General features: G+C 42.8%; 1 protein-coding gene across 9 annotated transcripts in view; it reads left to right on the top strand.

Annotated features, from left to right (window-relative positions):
- The window catches only part of LOC106565737 (forkhead box protein P1-B-like), a 240,427-nt gene that overhangs the window by 86,974 nt on the left and 130,539 nt on the right, over positions 1–22,914 (top strand). For 8 of the 9 annotated variants that reach the window (XM_014133178.2, XM_014133179.2, XM_014133177.2 and 5 more), the window contains one exon: positions 11,068–11,134. The gene's annotated coding sequence lies outside the window, so the exon portion shown is untranslated. Of the gene's footprint in view, positions 1–3,116; positions 3,320–11,067; positions 11,135–22,914 lie in introns of those variants that run through there. The other variant, XM_014133182.2, reaches the window with a different exon arrangement.

Genomic DNA, 22,914 nt, shown 5'->3' with positions numbered 1-22,914 from the left:
CGCCGAGCTGTCCTGATTAAAATGACAATAGTCTAATTAACTCGACCTCAGTGTCAGTGCACAAAAAGGATGCTTGCCCTCCACTTTCTGTCTAAAAAAACCTTTGTCTTCACTCCGTCCCAAAAAAATAGATGTTTTTTAGGCAAACGCCTCAACCCCTTCAATGAGATTTGCTAATGGCAATAATTTTTTATAAGCTAATTAAATCGAGACAAAGTTTCTATATTTTTTCCTTCTGTGAAATCCTTGAGGTATCCTCCATTTGGGGGATAGTATTACAAGCACCTTCAAGCACTGTTAAGTTGTTTAAAATATTATATACGATTATAAACCCGTCTGTTTGTGCTCAACCTGATTTTATTTCAAACATGGATAATTACATTCACTCTCCAGTGATCTCCCTCTCTGAAGAGACAGAAGACAGTAGGCTCATCCCCCCGGCTCATCCCCCCGGGCCCCTCGTCCTCTGCCCCCTAACTTCTAGCTCTGTGAACAGACAGACAGACCAGATAAAGACAGACCAGAGATAGAGGTTTGAACCAAGTGAACCCATTTTACAGCAAAGTTGAACATTTAAACCAGATAACAATTTTGTCTTTTATGCTCCATAACAGAGATATTTGAAAGGGGGATTTTGCTCCTGTAATATGATCGGTTGCCATTATTTGATACTCTCATCTAAAGGAAGCGGGAGTAGAAAAAAAAACATGACAAAAAACTTGAGTGACCGAACTGGAAACGGCTTTCTGTTCTATTATCCTTCTGCTGGTGATTAAGGTCTATAGGGAGATAATTACGCTTTAGTCTTAAGTTAATGAAACAAAAACCTCTCTTCTTCTAAAAGGAAGGGCAGATCATTTGTGCTACTATCTGCAAACATGTCCCACCCTTGACGAGCCACATTGAGAATTGGTTTTGTTTTAAGGTTGGAGTCCCCCCACCCCCTTCCCCTCGCCTGTCAGTCTAGGACTGATATGAGGGATTTCTCGCTGAAGCCAGAAACAATGAGGTCTCTCTCTCGCTCACCAATGCTGGTGTCTGGTAGAATCTGACCACTATAGGTGCATGCAGGTAAAGGGGAAAACAACATCAAATGAAAACATCACAATGTCTTCTGGGATGTGTGCTGAATGGACACAGTAACACAGGGCAAAATATACAAGGGCAAATACCTCACCCACTGGTCCCTAATGCCCATCTAACAAGGTCTACCAGAAAGTAGCCAAAAATGACCTATATTGTCACAGCAAAATAATCCTGCAGCAACAGGATTTGAACGTTTAGTCCACAATGTTGCTTGATCTGTAGCTATCTGAACAAAAAAGTCCCTAATGAAAAGTGCCATACTGTTAATATAACTGTGTGTTAGTGTGGGTTTTCAGTAAAATTTATGTAAATCACGAAGCTCATCTGCATTTCCTGTGGTGCAGGAAAATTCTTTCTCAGCAACAAAATATTGATAAAATTAAGATTTTACATCTGTATGCGTTAAATATAAATAAAATGCACAGGTTTGAATTTACTTTGGAAGAAACACAGGTGCCACATGTATAATTTCACTTCTAACAGCCCAAGGAGACATCTCTTTTGAAATGAATGGAAGTGAAGTGTGGACTAGCCACTGTTGGCTATGTCTGAGCCGTGTAGCACAAGTGGCGACCACAGAGCACATATTTAACTGTCCTTGTAGAAGTTCACATCTGGTGTATGGAGCTGAGCTGGGTGACTCGGCGGCAGGGCAGTCCCTCCTCCCCCAAACCCACTCTCACATTTCATCATCTGTTCTCCAGCGCCGGGGTGCTCCGGCATAAGTTGGCCGCTCTGGATCCATCTGTTGTTATTGTTTTCCACTGATAATTGGCTTGAACAATGGAATGCCTGTGTCCCCCTGCCTTTGAAACTCTATACCCTGTTTATTTTCCAGAGGTCTCATTTCTGCTCTCCGCGGCTCTCTCCTTCTCTCTGGCCCTCCTTCTCTCCCTGCCCCCCTCTCCCCCCCTTACTCCCTCCCTAGCCTGGTGTCTGCACCCCTCTTCCTCCATTTCTACTTCTCCCCCTTCTGATTCAGAGAGGGGCACATGAAATGAAATCTTTGACTGGGCATCAGTATATCACTCAGCATCTAAAGCTGGGCTGGAGATTTTCTTTGGGCATCGTCTCCCGTTCTCTTTGGTTCACTTGAAGTTTTAGTCATGAAGCCTGGCAGATTCAGGCAGACACTCCAGGAGTCTCGCTCCGTTATGAGTTTCTGAATTCATATCCCGAGAGTTGGGGATAGAGAGACAGATAGTTAAAGGGAGGGAGAGAGAGAGAAATAGAGAGAGGGAGAGGGAAGGAGAGAGAGAGAGAGAGAGAGAGGGAGCAAGAATGAGAAAGGGTCTGTAGACTGTAAGAGCTGGACAATTGTGTCTGTTGAAAATCGTATCCGTTTTTTCCCTGGCTTTAGAGACTCAGCCTTTATTGTCTATTCATCCATTAGAAGGTGTCCATAGGAGTGCAGCAGGGAGCAGAGAGGGGGATGACTGAAGGCATGATGAGTAGTAGCAGTATGATACTTTTACTGGATATTGAAAGGAATATTCATACCCAAACATGACCTACTTTAATGACATTTTTTCATTTTAATTACACAATACCATTTTAGGTAATGGATATATCCTTTAGAATGTCCTATAGGTGATATAGTATGTCACATTTGCTTACACAAGTTAAGCGAGTAGCTGACATTGATATTTTAAAAGTTGAAGATGAGGTATTTGATATTTATGTATTAAAAACAACTGATAGAAACAAATTGTATTTTTACAAGTCCTACAACAAAAGTAATGTGTTTGAAGTTGGCATGTGTCTTTACAAACTTTGAGCACTCTACTGAGGACAAACTAAGTAGCTTTTTTGTTCTGGACTGGTTGTGTGACCGTTCTGGTGTTCGTTCATTTGTTCTGCTTGCTCTTGTCTAATTAAACGGGCAGAGGACAGGTATGGCTCTCAGCAGGCGCCTGCTCTGCTCTGCCTGGTCTGTGCCAGTCCTTCATTTGCTGAGTGTTTGTGTTTATGCAAAGGGACCTCTTCCTGCATATTTAATCTAGAGCAAGGCTCTGGCTTTTGTTGTGTTTAGACCACATACCTCCAGTTCCTCTGAACACTGCAGTCAGGGCTCTCTTCAGCTCTCTCACACTACAACTACTGCTTTTACTGCTACTAGCACTGACAGGCTTTTCTTCTGTTTGAGAAGTGGATTGTAGAAGTCTTGTTAAACCTTGGGGAATCTACATTCATGTTTCAGTAATGTAATGAAACTCAGGCTCACGGTTCATGGGTAAGTCAGTAAAGATTTTAATTGTACTTTTTCTCCTTCTCTTCCCTGGCCTTGTATGGGTTCATGTTGCATGTGTCCGTATTGTGGGTTTGTTCTGTAAGTGATGCAAAGAACTGTGCCATAGGTAGAAAGATGCGTTCTTCTGAAGAGCTGAAGTTATTCTGGAGGTCCAGGGTTTGGATTGAAGGCTTCTGACAGACTTAAGGGCTGCCTGGCCAGCAGTCCTCTGGTGATCTCACAGAAGAGGCTTGCATCTTGTGAACTAAACTAAACTATGTGTGCGAGCGCGAGCTTCTCCTGTTCTCTAGTTCAGAACGGTGTGATAGCAAAGGAGTGAATGTGCTGCTGTGATGGGTGAGGGTATCAGTTCCTCTCTCCTTCTTTCCCTCCGTCTTTGTCCGGGGAAATGGAATCTGTGGGTTATTGATATTAATAGCACACAGGCTCTGCGGTGGACGAATGGAGGAGCAGGACACAGAGACTTGGGAGAGTGGAAACGTGATATCACAGGAGAGAATTGACAGTCCTCCTGTTTGACAGGGTGGAAAGGAATTGGCCGTAAAAATAGCATTGCATAATCTGTCTGTCGGTTAGCCCCTTTGTGCTGTCCGTGTGTGTAGGGTTCTCTCTCCCTCCCTCCCTCCCTCTGTCCCAGCTATTAGTTCTCAACTGTAGGAGAAACCAAATGAAGTTATTTTTCGGATGTTTGCTTCATGGATCAGTTGATTAGAATCTGTGTATAGCCAGAGAGAAGTAATTTGAGTATACAGAGGAAGGGAATGCTCTATTCAAAGAGCTCTGTTAACATTTAAATAGTGTAAAGAAATGTGCTGCCTTGTTTGTTTAGGGTTAGGAGCGAAATTCCACTTCCTTGGTATTAAGGCGGAAAAGCTCTCTCTGTGTACTTTGTTCTTACCTCAGCAATACATGAGGGCAGGTCCAAAGAATCTCTGGGATCAGACAGGCTGACATTCAGCAGGCTGCACTGTTGCCTTTTCAGCTTACAGGCAAAAAAAACCTGTGAAGAAAAAAAAAAGTGAAGTTGGGTTTAATTGGTGGGTTTTGAGCCTGTTTGCGTGCTGTTTGAGTGCTGTTGTTTACAGACTATGTGGGTGTGCAATATAATGCCACCATGAAAGAGAAAATACACTTGATATTTTGAAGCGGTTTTTATGAGACGTAGTTATGTTTTCATTGAATTAGTCTGCCTTAATAAAGCTTGAAATAAATGAAGGAAAAAATACTGTTCAGTCAGTCCTTTAGTGAATCACATATAAACAGCTGCATTTGTTTGAAAATGAGTCATGCCTTAGATTTTCCTGTGTTTCAGAGCACGGACAGTGACTTGGGAAATCTTCGACACACACACCTAAAAACAAACACTAATGTCCTGAATATAAATATCACTGACTCTGCCTATCCTGTTGGACTCCCTCTTATTATTATTAATATTAATACATTCTTTATATTGATCCACAAGACCACCACCCATTTCCAGGAGGAATGTTCAAACAAGCAAGACCATCACCCATTCCAGGAGGAATGTTCATACAAGCAAGACCACCACCCATTTCCAGGAGGAATGTTCAAACAAGCAAGACCATCACCCATTCCAGGTGGAATGTTCAAACAAGCAAGACCACCACCCATTTCCGGAAGGAATGTTCAAACAAGACCACCACCCATTTCCAGGAGGAATGTTCAAACAAGACCACCACCCATTTACAGGAGGAATGTTCAACAAGACCACCACCCATTTACAGGAAGAATGTTCAAACAAGCAAGACCATCACCCATTCCAGGAGGAATGTTCATACAAGCAAGACCACCACCCATTTCCAGGAGGAATGTTCAAACAAGCAAGACCATCACCCATTCCAGGTGGAATGTTCAAACAAGCAAGACCACCACCCATTTCCGGAAGGAATGTTCAAACAAGACCACCACCCATTTCCAGGAGGAATGTTCAAACAAGACCACCACCCATTTACAGGAGGAATGTTCAACAAGACCACCACCCATTTACAGGAAGAATGTTCAAACAAGACTACCACCCATTTCCAGGAGGAATGTTCAAACAAGACCACCACCTATTTCCAGGAGGAATGTTCAAACAAGCAAGACCATCACCCATTCCAGGAGGAATGTTCATACAAGCAAGACCACCACCCATTTCCAGGAGGAATGTTCAAACAAGCAAGACCATCACCCATTCCAGGTGGAATGTTCAAACAAGCAAGACCACCACCCATTTCCGGAAGGAATGTTCAAACAAGACCACCACCCATTTCCAGGAGGAATGTTCAAACAAGACCACCACCCATTTACAGGAGGAATGTTCAACAAGACCACCACCCATTTACAGGAAGAATGTTCAAACAAGACTACCACCCATTTCCAGGAGGAATGTTCAAACAAGACCACCACCTATTTCCAGGAGGAATGTTCAAACAAACCAATGCTATTTTTCATTTTCACATACAACAACGAGTTAGCCTATAGGGACTAGGTCAGAGACCTGGTCGGGTGGTGCCAGAATAACAACCTATCCCTCAACATAATCAAGACAAAGGAGATGATTGTGGACTACAGGAAAAGGAGGACCGAGCACGCCCCCATTTTCATCAACGGGGCTGTAGTGGAGCAGGTTGAGAGCTTCAAGTTCCTTGGTGTCCACATCAACAACAAACTAGAATGGTCCAAACACACCAAGACAGTCGTGAAGAGGGCACGACAAAACCTATTCCACCTCAGGAGACTGAAAAGATCTGGCATGGGTCCTCAGATCCTCAAAAGGTTCTACAGCTGCAACATCGAGAGCATCCTGACTGGTTGCATCACTGCCTGGTACGGCAACTGCTCGGCCTCCGACCGCAAAGCACTACAGAGGTTAGTGCGTATGGCCCAGTACATCACTGGGGCTAAGCTGCCTGCCATCCAGGACCTCTACACCAGGCGGTGTCAGAGGAAGGCCCAAAAAATTGTCAAAGACCCCAGCCACCCCAGTCATAAACTGTTCTCTCTACTACCGCGTGGCAAGTGGTACCGGAGCGCCAAGTCTAGGACCAAAAGGCTTCTCAACAGCTTTTAACCCCCAGCCATAAGACTCCTGAATTACTATTTGCATTGTGTTCTGCCCCCCCCCCCCCAACCCCTATTTTATGCTGCTGCTACTCTCTGTTTACCATCTATGCATAGTCACTTTAACTATATCTACATGTACAATTCGCCCGACTAACCTGTGCCCCCACACACTGACTCTGTACTGGTACCACCTGTATATAGCCTCTCTACTGTTATTTTCACTGTCATTTTACTGTTTTTCACTGTCATTTTACTGTTTTTCTTTTCTTTACCTATCTATCGTTAACCTAATACCTATTTTTTTACTTAACAATTGCACTGTTGGTTTGTAACCACTGTTGGTTTGTAAGTATGCATTTCACTGTGAGGTTACACCTGTTGTATTCGGCGCACGTGACAAATAAACTTTGATTTGATTTGCTGTCTAGTTCATGGTATGATAAATAAACAGATCTGTGTAGAATGATGCAGCTAGCATCACTATGTGATCGAAACATGCTGATAGGCTTAAAGACAGTGAGTGAGGAAACTGTTCTATTGACAGACAGCCATCGAGTTGGGCATTAATTCATATGGTAATGAGGGTGTGAAAGTTCATTAACGACCTACCACAGAAGTAGCCACAGATATCGTTTTAAGCATGCTCAGAGTAATTAATGGAATAACTTTACTTTGTGGTAAATATTCATGAACTCTTCTTTTCTGTCAGAATGGTGTGAAGAGAGTGGAGAGTCTGTCCATTAGAAGGGCTGAAGAGCCATCCGTAATGGATGTTGGGCCTTTTTGGGGGGATTGTGTGCGTTTCAGTGGAGGGGTATTCATTCCTTTTTTGAACATGTGATCCTACAACCTCTAAAATAGTCCCAACCAAGAATAAAAAAACACAATACTGATGAATGTTTTGCATTTGTCATGAAATACAGTGTATTTATTATTACACCAAAGAGGCAACAATAAAACATTGTATTTATTATTATACCAAAGAGGCAACAATAATACAGTGTATTTATTATTACATCACAGAGGCAACAATAATACAGTGTATTTATTATTACATCACAGAGACAACAATAATACAGTGTATTTATTATTACATCAGAGAGTCAACAATAATACAGTATATTTATTATTACATCACAGAGACAACAATAATACAGTGTATTTATTATTACATCACAGAGACAACAATAATATAGTGTATTTATTATTACATCAGAGAGTCAACAATAATACAGTGTGTGTATTATTACATCACAGAGACAACAATAATACAGTGTATTTATTATTACATCACAGAGACAACAATAATACAGTGTATTTATTATTACATCAGAGAGTCAACAATAATACAGTGTGTGTATTATTACATCACAGAGACAACAATAATACAGTATATTTATTATTACATCACAGAGGCAACAATTATGTTCATGTAGATGATGATGATGATAATTCTTATTTGTTGGTACAGCACAACATACAATGTAGGAACATATGCTTTTGAATCATCTCAGTCTTTCTGTATCTCTCTGTGTCTTTCCAGAGGATATGATAGGGCTAATACTGTAACTCCCTTGATTTTTGTTCAACTGATTTTACCTCCACACACAAAATACCTAGCTATCTTTTCAACACTTTGGCAGCAAGCATTGTAAGATGCTCCTCGACTCTCTTTTGTCTTAGGAAATTGCTGCGTTTTGATTCATGTTCTCACTGAGCGTGCTCATAAAACACCTGGGTGGGTAATCATCTCAACCAGGAGTTATTCTGTTCCCTCAAATCTCAGTGTGGGAGTGTGTGATGGGCTCTACAAACCCAAACCCAACTGGGCAGAGCAGCATGCTGTTGTTTATCCACACCGTGGGCTCACTGCACCCCCACCGCTCCAAACACTACTATTACTGCCACGTGCAGTTTTAAATTGACACAATTATCTATTTAGGTATTACAAGATGTGCATTGTATTGCACAGAGGGATAAAAAGCACCATCACAGCTGCTATCATAGTTCTGTTGTTTCTTTTTTCCCTCCAATACACATTTTCCATCATTAAAGTGATGGAACATTTATCTAAATGGATGTTATGCATTGGGTAAACTCATTTAGTTCCCTGGGGCTTTTCAGGTGATAGGGATTACGGATGTTTAGTAGTTTGAAACTGAAAATATCTGTCATTAGTCACCACTCGCTATTGATTTCCCATGTCATTGATGATATGTTAATTGAAGTCTAATGAATCAGAATAATACGAGAGTGGTGTGGGAACAGTCCATTTTGTATGATTTTCGACCCTCGTCGAGTTCAAAGTGAGTTTAATGTTGACTAGTGTTTTCAACAAGGGCATTTACCAGATAATTAATGCTGTAACTGGGCAAGGTTCAGGCTCATGTGTTTTATCTAGGCACAGTCTGCTTTAGATAAACACTTTGGAGCTCCACAAATGCCTGGCCACAGCATTGACTGCCAAATGTAAACTGTACAAAAGAACAGTGTGAGAGAGTTGGTATTTTTTCATATTTGGATATGCTTTAATGCTTCTATTCAAATGCTTCTGAGATATTGCCCCATAGTCTCTTTTCCATTTACCATAAAAATAAGATTTTATGTATTTTTTCGGGGGGTGAGTGCTCAGTTTACAGTGCACATAGTGCATGCTGAACAGCTAGTGTGCTCCTGAGTCTAGAAAGACAGGTTTGCTCTTCCACCAGGTGGAGTCATCTTTGACATTTTTCTGATAGCGGCATCTGGCGCAAGGAATTTAAAAAAATAAACTTTCATTTTCATTTAACAACTTAATTGTTAGTCTTATCGTCCTCAATGGCTACAGTATAGTGAAGGATTGTGCTGATCAAGCAGATGGAAATGAGGAGATGCGGTAGACAATAAGGCTAGGATAGCTATGTACGTGCACTAGTATACAGTGCACTCGGTATTCAGACCCCTTGACTTTTCCCACATTTTTTTACGTTACGGCCTTATTCTAAAATTGATTTAATAGATTTTTTCTCCCTCATCAATCTACACACAATACCCCATAATGACAAAGCAAAAACAGTTTTTTAGTAATTTAGCAAATGTATTAAAAATAAAAAATGGAAATATCACATTTACATAAGTATTCAGACCCTTTACTCAGTACTTTGTTGAAGCAACTTTGGCAGCGATTATAGACTCGAGTCTTCTTGGGTATGACGCTATAAGCTTGGCACACCGGTATTTGGGGCGTTTCTCCCATTCTTCTCTGCAGATCTTCTCAAGCTCTGCCAGGTTGAATGGGGAGCGTTGCTGCACAGCTATATTCAGGTCTCTCCAGAGATATTCGATCAGGTCTGGGCTCAGGCTGGGCCACTCAAGGACATTCAGAGACTTGTCCCGAAGCCACTCCTGCATTGTCTTGGCTGTGTGCTTAGGGTCGTTGTCCTGTTGGAAGGTGAACCTTCGCCCCAGTCTGAGGTCCTGAGCACTCTGGAGGTTTTCATCAAGGATCTCTCTGTACTTTGCTCCGTTCATCTTTCCCTCGATCCTGACTCGTCTCTCAGTCCCTGCCGCTGAAAATCTTCCCCACAGCATGACGCTGCCACCACCATGCTTCACCATGGGGATAGTGCCAGGTTTCCTCCAAACGTAAGGCTTGGCATTCAGGCCGAAGAGTTCAATGTTGGTTTCATCAGACCAGAAAATCTTGTTTCTCATAGTCTGAGAGTCCTTTATGTGCCTTTTGGCAAACTCCAAGTGGGCTGTCATGTGCCTTTTACCGAGGAGTGTCTTCCTTCTACCCACTCTACCATAATGGACGGATTTGTGGAGTGCTGCAGAGATGGTTGTCCTTCTGGAAGTTCCTCCCATCTCCAAATAGGAACTCTGGAGCTCTGTCAGAGTGACCATCGGGTTCTTGGTCACCTCCCTGACCAAGGCCCATCTCCCCCGATTGCTCAGTTTGGCTGGGTGGCAAGCTCTAGGAAGAGTCTTGGTGGTTCCAAATTTCTTCCATTTAAGAATGATGGAGGCCACTGTGTTCTTGCGGACCTTCAATGCTGTAGAAATGTGTTGGTACCCTTCTCCAGATCTGTGCCTCGACACAATCTTGTCTCGGAGCTCTACGGACAATTCCTTCGACCTCATGGCTTGGTTTTTGCTCTGACATGCACTGTCAACTGTGGGACCTTATATAGACAGGTGTGCCTTTCCAAATCATGTCGAATCAATTGAATTTACCACAGGTGGACAATCAATTAGTGCATTTTAGAATAAGACTGTAACGTAATAAAATGTGGAAAAAGTCAAGGGGTCTGAAGTCTTTCCAAAGGCACTGTATGTCAATGCTTGATAATCAGTCTAAAGATAGATTGCTGACACCATTAAAAGGAAAGACAAACAAAAACATCAGGAAAGAAATAAAAAAATCGACTACTTCTTGATAATTACCTAGGAAGAAGTGTGTTACCCATTCCAGGAAGAAGTGTGTTACCCATACCCATTATTTGTGTAATTGTGATCAATCCTGTTGAGCGGGCTCATACTGCAAGCAGTATTATTAATAAACATAGATTTTGTCTGTTTTTCTTTCAGAGATTCTGTTTTGGTGATTGCTGATGGCAAATGCTGTAGTTAGTTGCAGTGATTATTCAATAACAACCTCTAATTCCCATGTCCTCTGTCTGCAGGGCAAGGAGGCTGAAGTCACTACGCTGGAACTGAAGATTGCTTTAAACGAGCAAGTCATTGTAGAAGGTAAACACACGATTATTCATTAGACTCCAATCTCAGTGTGAGGGTGAATGTTGTATTGGATTGGCTTAATAAATAACCTGATGCAGTCTGGTTGCCTTGGTTGTATGTTTGTTGAAACAAAAACCTTGCTCCGAAGGTTCACTGTCAAACACCTGAAAATGTACACGCAGACTGTAAGTGTTGAAATATCTCATCATGATCATGCTACTGTGTGATGAATCTATGTATGATTTATTGTAGTTGATGTTATACAGCACAGTTTGTTCTGTAGAAGAAGAGGTCTGTAGTGTGTAGTGGACCTCTGCCTGTAGAGAGATCATATTTTAGCATGCAAGTACAGGTAGGTACATGTAGTAGTTAAGGTTTATGGACTCCCCGAGGGGCATTTTACCTAGAAGGGTTATTGGCATGGATTTTCTCTTCTCCCCCTCATTTCCCCTCAACACTGTGCCTCTGTCATGATATAGGGTCAAAGTTCCTCTTAAGAAACAGTAGATTAATACATGGTTATATATCTACTGGTTATTTAGCCGTTGGAATCTCCATCTCTTGGTGGATCAGTGTGGTTCTTTATGTGTGTGTGTGTGTGTGTGTATGTATGTGTGTGTGTGTGCTCCTCACACCCCTCTCCATATCTAAATGTGCTGGGGCCCCAGGATGTAAGCAGGCAGGCTGGAGTGATCCAGTGGGGAGAGGTGGGGGTGTTAACACGTCAGGAGCTCTAGGCTTCAGAGGAGCAGTGTGTCTGTGTTCTGTCTCTCACAGCCCTGTAGACAGTGATGGGCTTTAACATCCCAGCCCCTCAGCTCACAGCTAACGGCAGGGGCGCAAACCCCTGCAGGTTTACTCCCATAGACTCTTAACAGGGAGATGCCAAACTACCTCGATAATATCATGTTGTCACTAACCACTATAGGCCAACACTACATAGAATTGAGTGGTCTTAATTGTCCTTCAGGGTGTGAGTGACGAAGTTAAGAAAATGAGCTTGAAGGCTTTTTGTATTTGTGGAAATTGAGAGATAACAGAATAGGTTCATCAACAGTTGGAAATGTTCCTGTGTTAAGTCCAGAGGGGATTCATATGTCATAACTCATTCATTTGTGTGGGTTGAAGTATTTGGGAAAGATTGTGCGTTTCTCACTATCAGAGCAGGAAGTGTGTTGTGTTTGTCCTGCCTGTTCTATCATCCCAGCGTGCTAAATAGCGATATACTCGTCTCTGTTTGAATTCAGCCAATCACTTCTCCATTTGGAAAAAAAGGCAACTGTGGGCCGAAGGGTAAAGAATGTAACTGAGTGCATTCTCCAGGCCCACAGCACAGCTGTTTTCTCCAGATGTAAGATCAGGACTGAAATCTTTCAAATGATTGTGTAATTAATGTTAATGTGCCAAAATCAGCCTAATTATTTACACAACTTTCCAATGCGATTTTGATTGCTTTGCTAATGCAGAAATCCCTGTGGCAGTTTATAGGATTACCATGCTTCAGTCTAAAGGTGTTTTGAAGTGCAATGGAGTTGAAAACGGAAGAAACGCTCTTGTTATTTTGAGAAACGGTATGCATTGTGTGATTGTACAGTTGTGTATGTGTTTGTTAGTGCTCATGTATGTATGTTTGCACATGCTCATATTTTCTTTATTTGTTAAGGGATTATGAATTAAAGCAGCCTGACAAAGGGTTGGATTTCAGTAAGGATGGCTCTTGGCCAGATAGTTCAATTATCATCGTGCTGAATGATGCTACAGCTGTAGGATATTAATTTGATCACTCTTTTGTTGCTGAAATTTTGCAGGAAATGCAGATGAGTTTCATGATTTACATAAATTCACTGAAAACCCACACTAACACATGGTTATACATTTTTAACAGTATTGCACTTTTCATGTAGCCTCCTTTTGGCCAGCTAATAGCCTAACCACCGAACAAGCAACATTATGGACTAAACATTAAAATCCTGTTGCTGCAGGTTTATTTTACTGTGACAATATAGGTCAAATTAAGATCCTACATGTGTAGGTTCATATCATGCACCATACAGGTCTTAGTTTCTCATCAAATCAAATCAAATTTATTTATATAGCCCTTCGTACATCAGCTGATATCTCAAAGTGCTGTACAGAAACCCAGCCTAAAACCCCAAACAGCAAGCAATGCATGTGAAAGAAGCACGGTGGCTACGAAAAACTCCCTAGGAAAAACTCCCTAGAAAGGCCAAAAACCTAGGAAGAAACCTAGAGAGGAACCAGGCTATGAGGGGTGGCCAGTCCTCTTCTGGCTGTGCCGGGTGGATATTATAACAGAACATGGTCAAGTTGTTAAAATGTTCATAAATGACCAGCATGGTCAAATAATAATAATCATAGTAGTTGTCGAGGGTGCAACAAGCACGTCCGGTGAACAGGTCAGGGTTCCATAGCCGCAGGCAGAACAGTTGAAACTGGAGCAGCAGCATGGCCAGGTGGACTGGGGACAGCAAGGAGTCATCATGCCAGGTAGTCCTGAGGCATGGTCCTAGGGCTCAGGTCCTCCGAGAGAAAGAAAGAAAGAGAGAATTAGAGAGAGCATATTTAAATTCACACAGGACACCGGATAAGACAAGAGAAATACTCCAGATGTAACAGATTGACCCTAGCTCCCCGACACATAAACTACTGCAGCATAAATACTGGAGGCTGAGACAGGAGGGATCCGAAGACACTGTGGCCCCGTCTTAGTTTCTCTTCCAATTTACTCATATGTTGGTGATGCTTAAGTCAACAGACGAAGGCCTATTCCAGGAAGAAGTTCTCCCTCAGAACATCAGTGTGTGTTTCTATTTAGATTCCTTTTAAATGCACTTGTCTCCGTTTGAACTTCATATTCAAACAGAAGGAAGAACATATCATGCCAACGGTTGCTTGCTCGTATTACTCGCTACACTGCTGTTATTTTGAGTGCCTTTGAAGATCACAGTCAAATTACTTTGCTAATCTACAGCTTTTTATAGGAGTATTAAAGAAAGAAAAGTAAATTCATGAGTCCGGCTGTCACGTACACTCCCTCTCCGGCCTCTAGGTCATCAGGCTGCTGATTATCCCACACACCTGTCACCATCGTCAAGCCCACCAGCACCTCATGACACCTTCCTGGACTCCATCACCCCCTTGAGTATCTTCCCTATCTGTCACTCCCCTTGGGTCTTTCCTCAGGTGTTATTGACTCTGTTTCATGTCGGTGCATTGTTTGTGTTTATTGTTTTGTTTATTTATTAAAACACTCACTCCCTGTACTTGCTTTCCCAACTCTCAGCGCACTCGTTACAGAATAACACCTCACCTAAGGGAAGCATCAGGGAGTTTTTTTTATATATCTTTTTTTGTGTCAGTGTAAATGACGTCGGGTCCGGGAGCCGCTACAGGCTCTCATGCCTCAGACAGATCGCCAGGCTCCCCTGCCTCCGCCGGCTCGTCAGGCTCTCATGCCTCAGCCGGATCGCCAGGCTCCCCTGCTTCCACCGGCTGGTCAGGCGCTCATGCCTCAGCCGGATTGCCAGGCTCCCCTGCCTCAGTCGGTCTGTCAGGTTCCGGCGCCCCAGCCAGCTCGACAGGTTCCGGCGCCCCAGCCAGCTCGACAGGTTCCGGCGCCTCAGCCAGCTCGACAGGTTCCGGCGCCCCAGCCAGCTCGACAGGTTCCGGCGCCCCAGCCAGCTCGACAGGTTCCGGCACCCCAGCCAGCTCGACAGGTTCCGGCGCCCCAGCCAGCTCGACAGGTTCCGGCGCCCCAGCCAGCTCGACAGGTTCCGGCACCCCAGCCAGCTCGATAGGTTCCGGCGCCCCAGCCAGCTCGATAGGTTCCGGCGCCCCAGCCAGCTCGATAGGTTCCGGCGCCCCAGCCAGCTCGACAGGTTCCGGCGCCCCAGCCAGCTCGACAGGTTCCGGCACCCCAGCCAGCTCGATAGGTTCCGGCACCCCAGCCAGCTCGACAGGTTCAGGTCATCAGGCTGCTGATTATCCCGCACACTTGTCACCATCGTCAAGCCCACCAGCACCTCATGACACCTTCCTGGACTCCATCACCTCCTTGAGTATCTTCCCTATCTGTCACTCCCCTTGTGTTCTTTCCTCAGGTGTTATTGACTCTGTTTCATGTCTGTGTGTTTGTGTTTATTGTTTTGTTTATTTCCTAAAACACTCTCAGCGCACTCGTTACACCGGCCAAAGAAAGGTTGCATATAGATTTATGTTGGGAAGAAGAAAGCTCACATAATAGTTCTCTTGACTGCGTTTATTGCTTACTTTAAAAAGTAATTTCTTTATATCAGCATCAAGCTGAAAATTGCCATATGAGTATTAGGGTTGGTAAGCTTCTAATTCTGTGGCATTTACAGCTGGCTGTGTTTCCATGCATTTATAACACTTTGATTCTTAAAGAGTTTCTTTAATCGCTTTTGCCGAGCTCTGAACATAATAAACAACTTGCTGTTGCTAAAGTGCCACATGGGGGAGATTGCTAACAAGAAAGTTAAACGTTTATGCCACTAGCAGTTTTGTCACAGTGTTGTTCATGTTCTCTAACTACTGTAATCTACTCTCAGTGCTTGGCTGCAGTAGTTAAAAACAGTGACAGGCAAAATAGCTGCGAGGCGGCTTCTCTAGTCTAGCTGTAGGAAAATGAAATGTTATCATGATGGGTACAAAGACATTTCAATGGAGACCAACATAAAAAGCAAGACTGGGTTTTATTTGTTCCAGTTTATCTAGATCACAGGATATGTCAGCACCTACTAAACACTGTCTTCTCTCTATCCCCAGACACAGCACAGCAGCTCCTATCAGAATGGGCTTTGGGAGATACTGTATCTAGGCTCTTTATTGTCTGGCTAAACAGGTTGCATAGGTAAATGTATGCTTTATTCAGAATGAAGTATTTCACAGAGAATAGAGCAACATTCTTTTCTCTTGTCATTTCCTGCGCTTTCATGTGAATTATCTTGTAAAGTAGAAAGATTGGTACTGATAGTGTTATCACCAATGTGTTATCTTGAAGCTACTTAAAATACCTTTTGGGGGGAAAGTGTGTTTGGCAAGTTTCAATCTATTTTTCTATCAGCATCACACAGACATATTTTTTATTTTTCGTGGTTTGGAACATATTGATGGATGTATAAATTCAGCACTGTCTGGGAGAGTGAAGGCCTTTGATGTCAAGCTGCTACCAGGTGCAGACGTGTAACATGACAGAGTCTTTGTGTGAGATTGACTGAGGCGACAGCAGTAAGCAAATTCCACCCGCTGATGAGTTGTCTTACAGAGACATGAAAAGAAAATCACAAAAGTGAAAGAATGTGTCAAATCTCCAGAAGGCTTTTGTAAGGCTTTGACTTTGGCCTGCTCTTTCCGCTTCAAAATGTGAAATTGAATTAATCAGCAAAATTACTACCTATGACTTTTTTTTTGGAGAGGATCAAGGCCAGCAACTACCATATTGATATGACTATATTAGAGAACCAGTGCACCCTCATATATAGACATAGCCACTGAGAGGTCTGATTAGAAGTGCAAGAAAAAAAGCCCTAGCTGCTGCTTGTTCCCAGTTACAAAATATCTAATGAATCTTTTCTAAGGTGTTCTATGCATACTAGGGACAATTTTTGGGAGCTAAAGTGCATTCGGAAAGTATTCAGACCCCTTGACTTTTTTCACATTTTGTTACATTACAGCCTTATTCTAAAATGTATTAAATCGTTTTTTCCCCATCATCAATCTACACACAATACCCCATAATGACAAAGCAAAAACAGATTTTTAGAAATTGTAGCAAATGTGTAAAAAATGAAGAACTGAATGAACACATTTACATAAGTATTCAGACCCGTTACTCAGTACTTTGTTGAAGCACCTTTGGCAGCGATTAGAGCCTCAAGTCTTCTTGGATATGACGCTAATAGCTTGGCACACCTGTATTTGGGGAGTTTCTCCCATTCTTCTCTCCAGATCCTCTCAAACTCTGTCAGATTGGATGGGGAGCGTCGCTGCACAGCTATTTTCAGGTCTCTACAGAGAAGTTAGATTGGGTTCAAGTCCGGGCTCAGGCTGGGCCACTCAAGGACATTCAGAGACTTGTCCTGAAGCCACTCCTGCGTTGTCTTGGCTGTGTGCTTAGGGTCGTTGTTCTGTTGGAAGGTGAACCTTTGCCCCAGTCTGAGGTCCTGAGCGCTCTGGAGCAGGTTTTCATCAAGGATCTCTCTGTACTTTGCTCCGTTCATCTTTCCCTCGATCCTGACTCATCTCCCAGTCCCTGCCGCTGAAGAACATACCCAGAGCATGATACTGCCACCACCATGCTTCACTTGTAGGGATGGTGCCAGGTTTCCTCCAGACGTGACACTTGGCATTCAGGCCAAATAGTTCAATCTTGGTTTCATCAGACCAGAGAATCTTGTTTCTCATGGTCTGAGAGTCCTTTAGGTGCCTTTTGGAAAACTCCAAGCGACCTGTCATGTGCCTTTTACTGAGGAGTGGCTTCCATCTGGCCGCTCTACCATAAAGGACTGATTGTTGGAGTGTTGCAGAGATGGTTGTCCTTCTGGAAGTTCCTCCCATCTCCAAAGAGGAACTCTGGAGCTCTGTCAGAGTGACCTGAGCTCAATTTCGAGTCTCATAGCAAAGGGTCTGAATAATTATGTTAACAAGGTATTTCTGGTTTTTAATTTTAGTACATTTGCAAAAATGTCTAAAAACCTGTTTTCGTTTGTCATTATGGGGTACTGTGTGTAGATTGATAAAGAAAACTTGAATTTATCAATTTTAGAATAAGGCTGTAACCTAATAAAATGTAGAAAAAGAGCATATGGAAGAAGTTATGTTGTTGTTGCACTGAATGTATGGCGTTGCAGTTAGATGTTACATTTTGGTTACTTGTGCTCGCTGAACTGTTAGACTAGGGTTGTCTAGACCCTTTCAACAGCCGTAATGTCTTAGTAAGCCTGGGACGTCTGGGATGCAAGACTTGGGTTGGCTGGGCTTGGGTGTTGGCTACAACCAAACACTTGAGTAACTTGGCCCTTGTTGAGGTAGCAGTGGGCTACCATGAATGGATTGAGAAAACATGGGCTTCAATATGGGTATTGTTTTCCAGATTGTGGCCATGCCTTCTCTTTAACCCCGAGAAGATAGAGCAATAATCAGAGCCGTGACACAGAGTAAAAGGAGAGGAGAACAAGTGACCACTGAAACCGAAAGTAGAATGAGTGTTACATTACGTTCAAATAGCACTACATGCTGTTTTGATTAGTGAGAAATGGAACCCTCCAACCTAGACATATCAAATAATATTCCTTTTTGATTTCATTCGACTGGAAGTTTGCCAAACTGTTCTAATTCACGTCATACATCTTTGCCAATTAGGTTTTCCTCTTGTTCCCCTTGTTGGATCGTCAAATAAATTAGAATGTTAAAATATTTAAAATGTTGAATTAAAATTAGACAGTTAAAAGATGCACATGAAGCGGAACACTTTTGCAAAGCTTTTTCATTCAAGATGGGAGTTTATTTAATGCAATCCAACAAGAAAGGTGGAGACATTTTTAAACATATATTTATTTATTGGGATTTTCACCGGTTTCAGTTTTGGCTCCTACGTTGTTTTCATAAATAAAGTCTCCCTGGTCTAGCAGAAAAAGTACAGGACCATACAGAGCCCTGAAAACAGGAATGACAAACACCATTAGCTACAAAATGTCCATCTCTTTGCAACTATGTTATTGTTTACTTTACCATACACGTCCTAATATGGTTACCTCCCTGTTAAAGCAGCCCAGCACAGACCCGAGGGGCCCTCGCAGGGAGACGCTTTTAACTGCCACTTAGACAATAAGAAACAAATGTCACAGCTTTGCAAAAATGCCCAGCTTTCACAGCCTTGCAATACTCAACCTTCCATGGTGCTTGGCTCAGGCTACTCTGTGATATTTATCCACTTTCTCCTGTTACCCATCGCTGTGCCCTCTCACTATACCCCCGCCAGCCTGTCTCCCCTACACTCCCTTGTGCTTGCTCTCTCTATCTCTCTCTCTTTATGTCTCTGTCTATCTTTCTATCCATCTCTTTCCCTGTCTCTGTGTTAGCTGTTTGGAGCTTGACGGATCTGTCTCTGTTTGCCTTGTTTAGTTATTTATCAGGGGGGATAAGAGTGATGTGTTTAGTGTCTTTTGTCTCTGCTGCTGAGCAGAGCAGATGCCAATACAGCAGTAGGTCCTTCCCCAACCTCTTCCCCAGCCCCTGCCCCAACTCCTGCCCCAGCCCCTGCCCCAACCCCAGCCCCTGCCCCAAATCCTACCCCAGCCCCTGCCCCACTCCCTGCCCCAACCCCAGCCTTCTTATTCTCCACTGAGATCACCTCACTCCGCATATGGTTTGAGTCCTGAGGTACAACAACATATCTTTATTCTTGTTTAGAGTGTTTTTTCTTGTCTTTGGACTGTGATGAATGTGTTTAAGTGTCAATGGTTCTGTCAAAATAGGCTTTGACTGATACCTGTCTCTCAGCTCCCCAAAGAGGACATTGAGAATCCTTTCATTCGCTCTGTGCCGTCTTCCCAGACATGTACCCTGTAGGTAGGAATTACCGTATTCCATTGGTGGGTTAGGTGGTAGGTTAAACCAGCCTATGCTTTCAGATGCATGGCTTTCTTTTCCCTGGTTGGTTGAAGATGTTGGCAGCCTCACCTCAATCCTAAAATCCTCACGTTTTATGATATTTGCCCAACATTATCTGTGTCCTTTGATGATATGTGGAATGTTGAAGGTCAGCTTCCATGATTTAGACAGGGATAGAGCATAAGAACCCTTGGAAAAATACTTGGGCCGGGATCAAACAGATGTCGTGATATATTCTTAACATTGACATTTAAATGCATGTATTTCTCTCTTTTTGCTATCTTGTTCCTTACGTTTAGGAAGACCAAAGTGGAATGGGCCTTTAAAATACATTGAAGTAAAAAGAACAAGTATATCCAACAAATATTTGGAGTCTGTACATTCCAAGCGGCAATTGGCAATTTATATAGACTAACTTGTTTAAAGTTTCTATGTCTGCACATGATTTTAAACAGAATTTTCAAAATGAAATGAAACAATGTTATTTCAAGATGTAAACCATAACCACCTGGTCTCAATTATTAAGGTAGTGGGTTGTTAACTTGGGTTTACCCTCAGTGCCTGTTTTGGTAACAAGCTGTGTTACCTCCTCCATTCTTTTCACCTCACAGCATGTGTATATATTTGATAGTTCAGTGTTAATGAGTGTGATTGGTCCAGTATTGTGAGAATTATATAGGGGAGGGTTGTCTAAAACGAAAGAAATGTGGCTTTGGGGAGAGTTGTGTGTTTTTTTATTGGGCACAGGGGAGGGTAGTGCGTTTCTTTCCCTGGTTTACAATCGCCCTTTTGCAGGTTTTACTATATAATTTCTTCCATCCTGTTGGATGCGGGTCCCCTATATCAAGGTGTTTTGGTACGTCCCTTAATAAGCACAGCGCTTTTCCGCGCACAAACTATACCACAGGTCAATATAGTCTACCAGTCTGTCTATCCTGCCCTCTATTCACCATTCATAGTGACAATAGTGGTAAGTGGATTGTTTGTCCAGATCTGCAATAGTCTACCTACCAATCATACCACACAAAATGATTCAGAGCGGAACCAATTTTCAATATACAGTGAGGGGAAAAAGTATTTGATCCACTGCTGATTTTGTTCGTTTCCCCACTGACAAAGAAATGATCAGTCTATAATTTTAATGGTAGGTTTATTTGAACAGTGAGAGACAGAATAACAACAAAAAAATCCAGAAAAATACATGTCAAAAATGTTATAAATTGATTTGCATTTTAATGAGGGAAATAAGTATTTGACCCCTCTGCAAAACATGACTTAGTACTTGGTGGCAAAACCCTTGTTGGCAATCACAGAGGTCAGATGTTTTTTGTAGTTGGCCATCAGGTTTGCACACATCTCAGGAGGGATTTTGTCCCACTCCTCTTTGCAGATCTTCTCCAAGTCATTAAGGTTTCGAGGCTGACGTTTGGCAACTCGAACCTTCAGCTCCCTCCACAGATTTTCTATGAGATTAAGGTCTGGTGACTGGCTAGGCCACTCCAGGACCTTAATGTGCTTCTTCTTGAGCCACTCCTTTGTTGCCTTGGCCATGTGTTTTGGGTCATTGTCATGCTGGAATACCCATCCACGACCCATTTTCAATGCCCTGGCTGAGGGAAGGAGGTTCTCACCCAAGATTTGACGGTACATGGCCCCATCCATCGTCCCTTTGATGCGGTGAAGTTGTCTTGTCCCCTTAGCAGAAAAACACCCCCAAAGCATAATGTTTCCACCTCCATGTTTGATGGTGGGGATGGTGTTCTTGGGGTCATAGGCAGCATTCCTCCTCCTCCAAACACGGCGAGTTGAGTTGATGCCAAAGAGCTCCATTTTCATCCAGTTGTCCTCTGAATCATTCAGATGTTCATTGGCAAACTTCAGACGGTCATGTATATGTGCTTTCTTGAGCAGGGGGACCTTGCGGGCGCTGCAGGATTTCAGTCCTTCACGGCATAGTGTGTTACCAATTGTTTTCTTGGTGACTATGGTCCCAGCTGCCTTGAGATCATTGACAAGATCCTCCCGTATAGTTTTGGGCTGATTCCTCACCGTTCTCATGATCATTGCAACTCCACGAGGTGAGATCTTGCATGGAGCCCCAGGCCGAGGGAGATTGACAGTTCTTTTGTGTTTCTTCCATTTGCGAATAATCGCACCAACTGTTGTCACCTTCTCACCAAGCTGCTTGCCGATGGTCTTGTAGCCCATTCCAGCCTTGTGTAGGTCTACAATCTTCTCCCTGACATCCTTGGAGAGCTCTTTGGTCTTGGTCTTGGTGGAGGAGTTTGGAATCTGATTGATTGATTGCTTCTGTGGACAGGTGTCTTTTATACAGGTAACAAGCTGAGATTAGGAGCACTCCCTTTAAGAGTGTGCTCCTAATCACAGCTCGTTACCTGTATAAAAGACTCCTGGGAGCCAGAAATCTTTCTGATTGAGAGGGGGTCAAATACTTATTTCCCTCATTCAAATGTAAATCAATTTCTAACATTTTTGACATGCGTTTTTCTGGATTTTTTTGTTGTTATTCTGTCTCTCACTGTTCAAATAAACCTACCATTAAAATGATAGACTGATCATTTCTTTGTCAGAGGGCAAACGTACAAAATCAGCAGGGGATCAAATACTTTTTTCCCTCACTGTAAGCGTAGAGTTCAGCTTCGTCATTGTGGATGAAAGAACAGTGAATACATGAGACATGCAGCTCAAAGCTATCGATCTTGTTTAGGGACAATAAAATGATCCGACCTAGACTAGCCTACACCACATTGCAATGAATAATTGCATTATTGTTTTCAAGTACAAAATGCTACTCTAGGCTGTAAACTGCAGTGAAAATGTCATTTGAATAATGCCACAAAAGCCTTGTGATTTGAATATTTATTTCCATTCATTCCGTTTGGATCAGTTGTGGGTCTACTCTCCACAGTTTATAAGGTATTGAAAGGCATTGTAGCAGGCCAGTCTGGATGTATTTTATGTTCTGATACTGAAATGTGCTGTCTGTTGCGGATCATCATTCTCACAAGTTGTCCTATAATAATGTGGCCACATATGCTCCCAACAGGCCCAGTTATTCAGGAAAGTTTAACGTGTGCTCTGCCTCATTTCCCGTCCCTGCGACTATTCCTTGCGCACCT

The sequence above is a fragment of the Salmo salar genome, chromosome ssa12, assembly GCF_905237065.1.
Source record: "Salmo salar chromosome ssa12, Ssal_v3.1, whole genome shotgun sequence".
Classification (NCBI taxonomy): Eukaryota; Metazoa; Chordata; class Actinopteri; order Salmoniformes; family Salmonidae; genus Salmo; species Salmo salar.
This window is presented reverse-complemented; position numbering and strand designations above follow the sequence as displayed.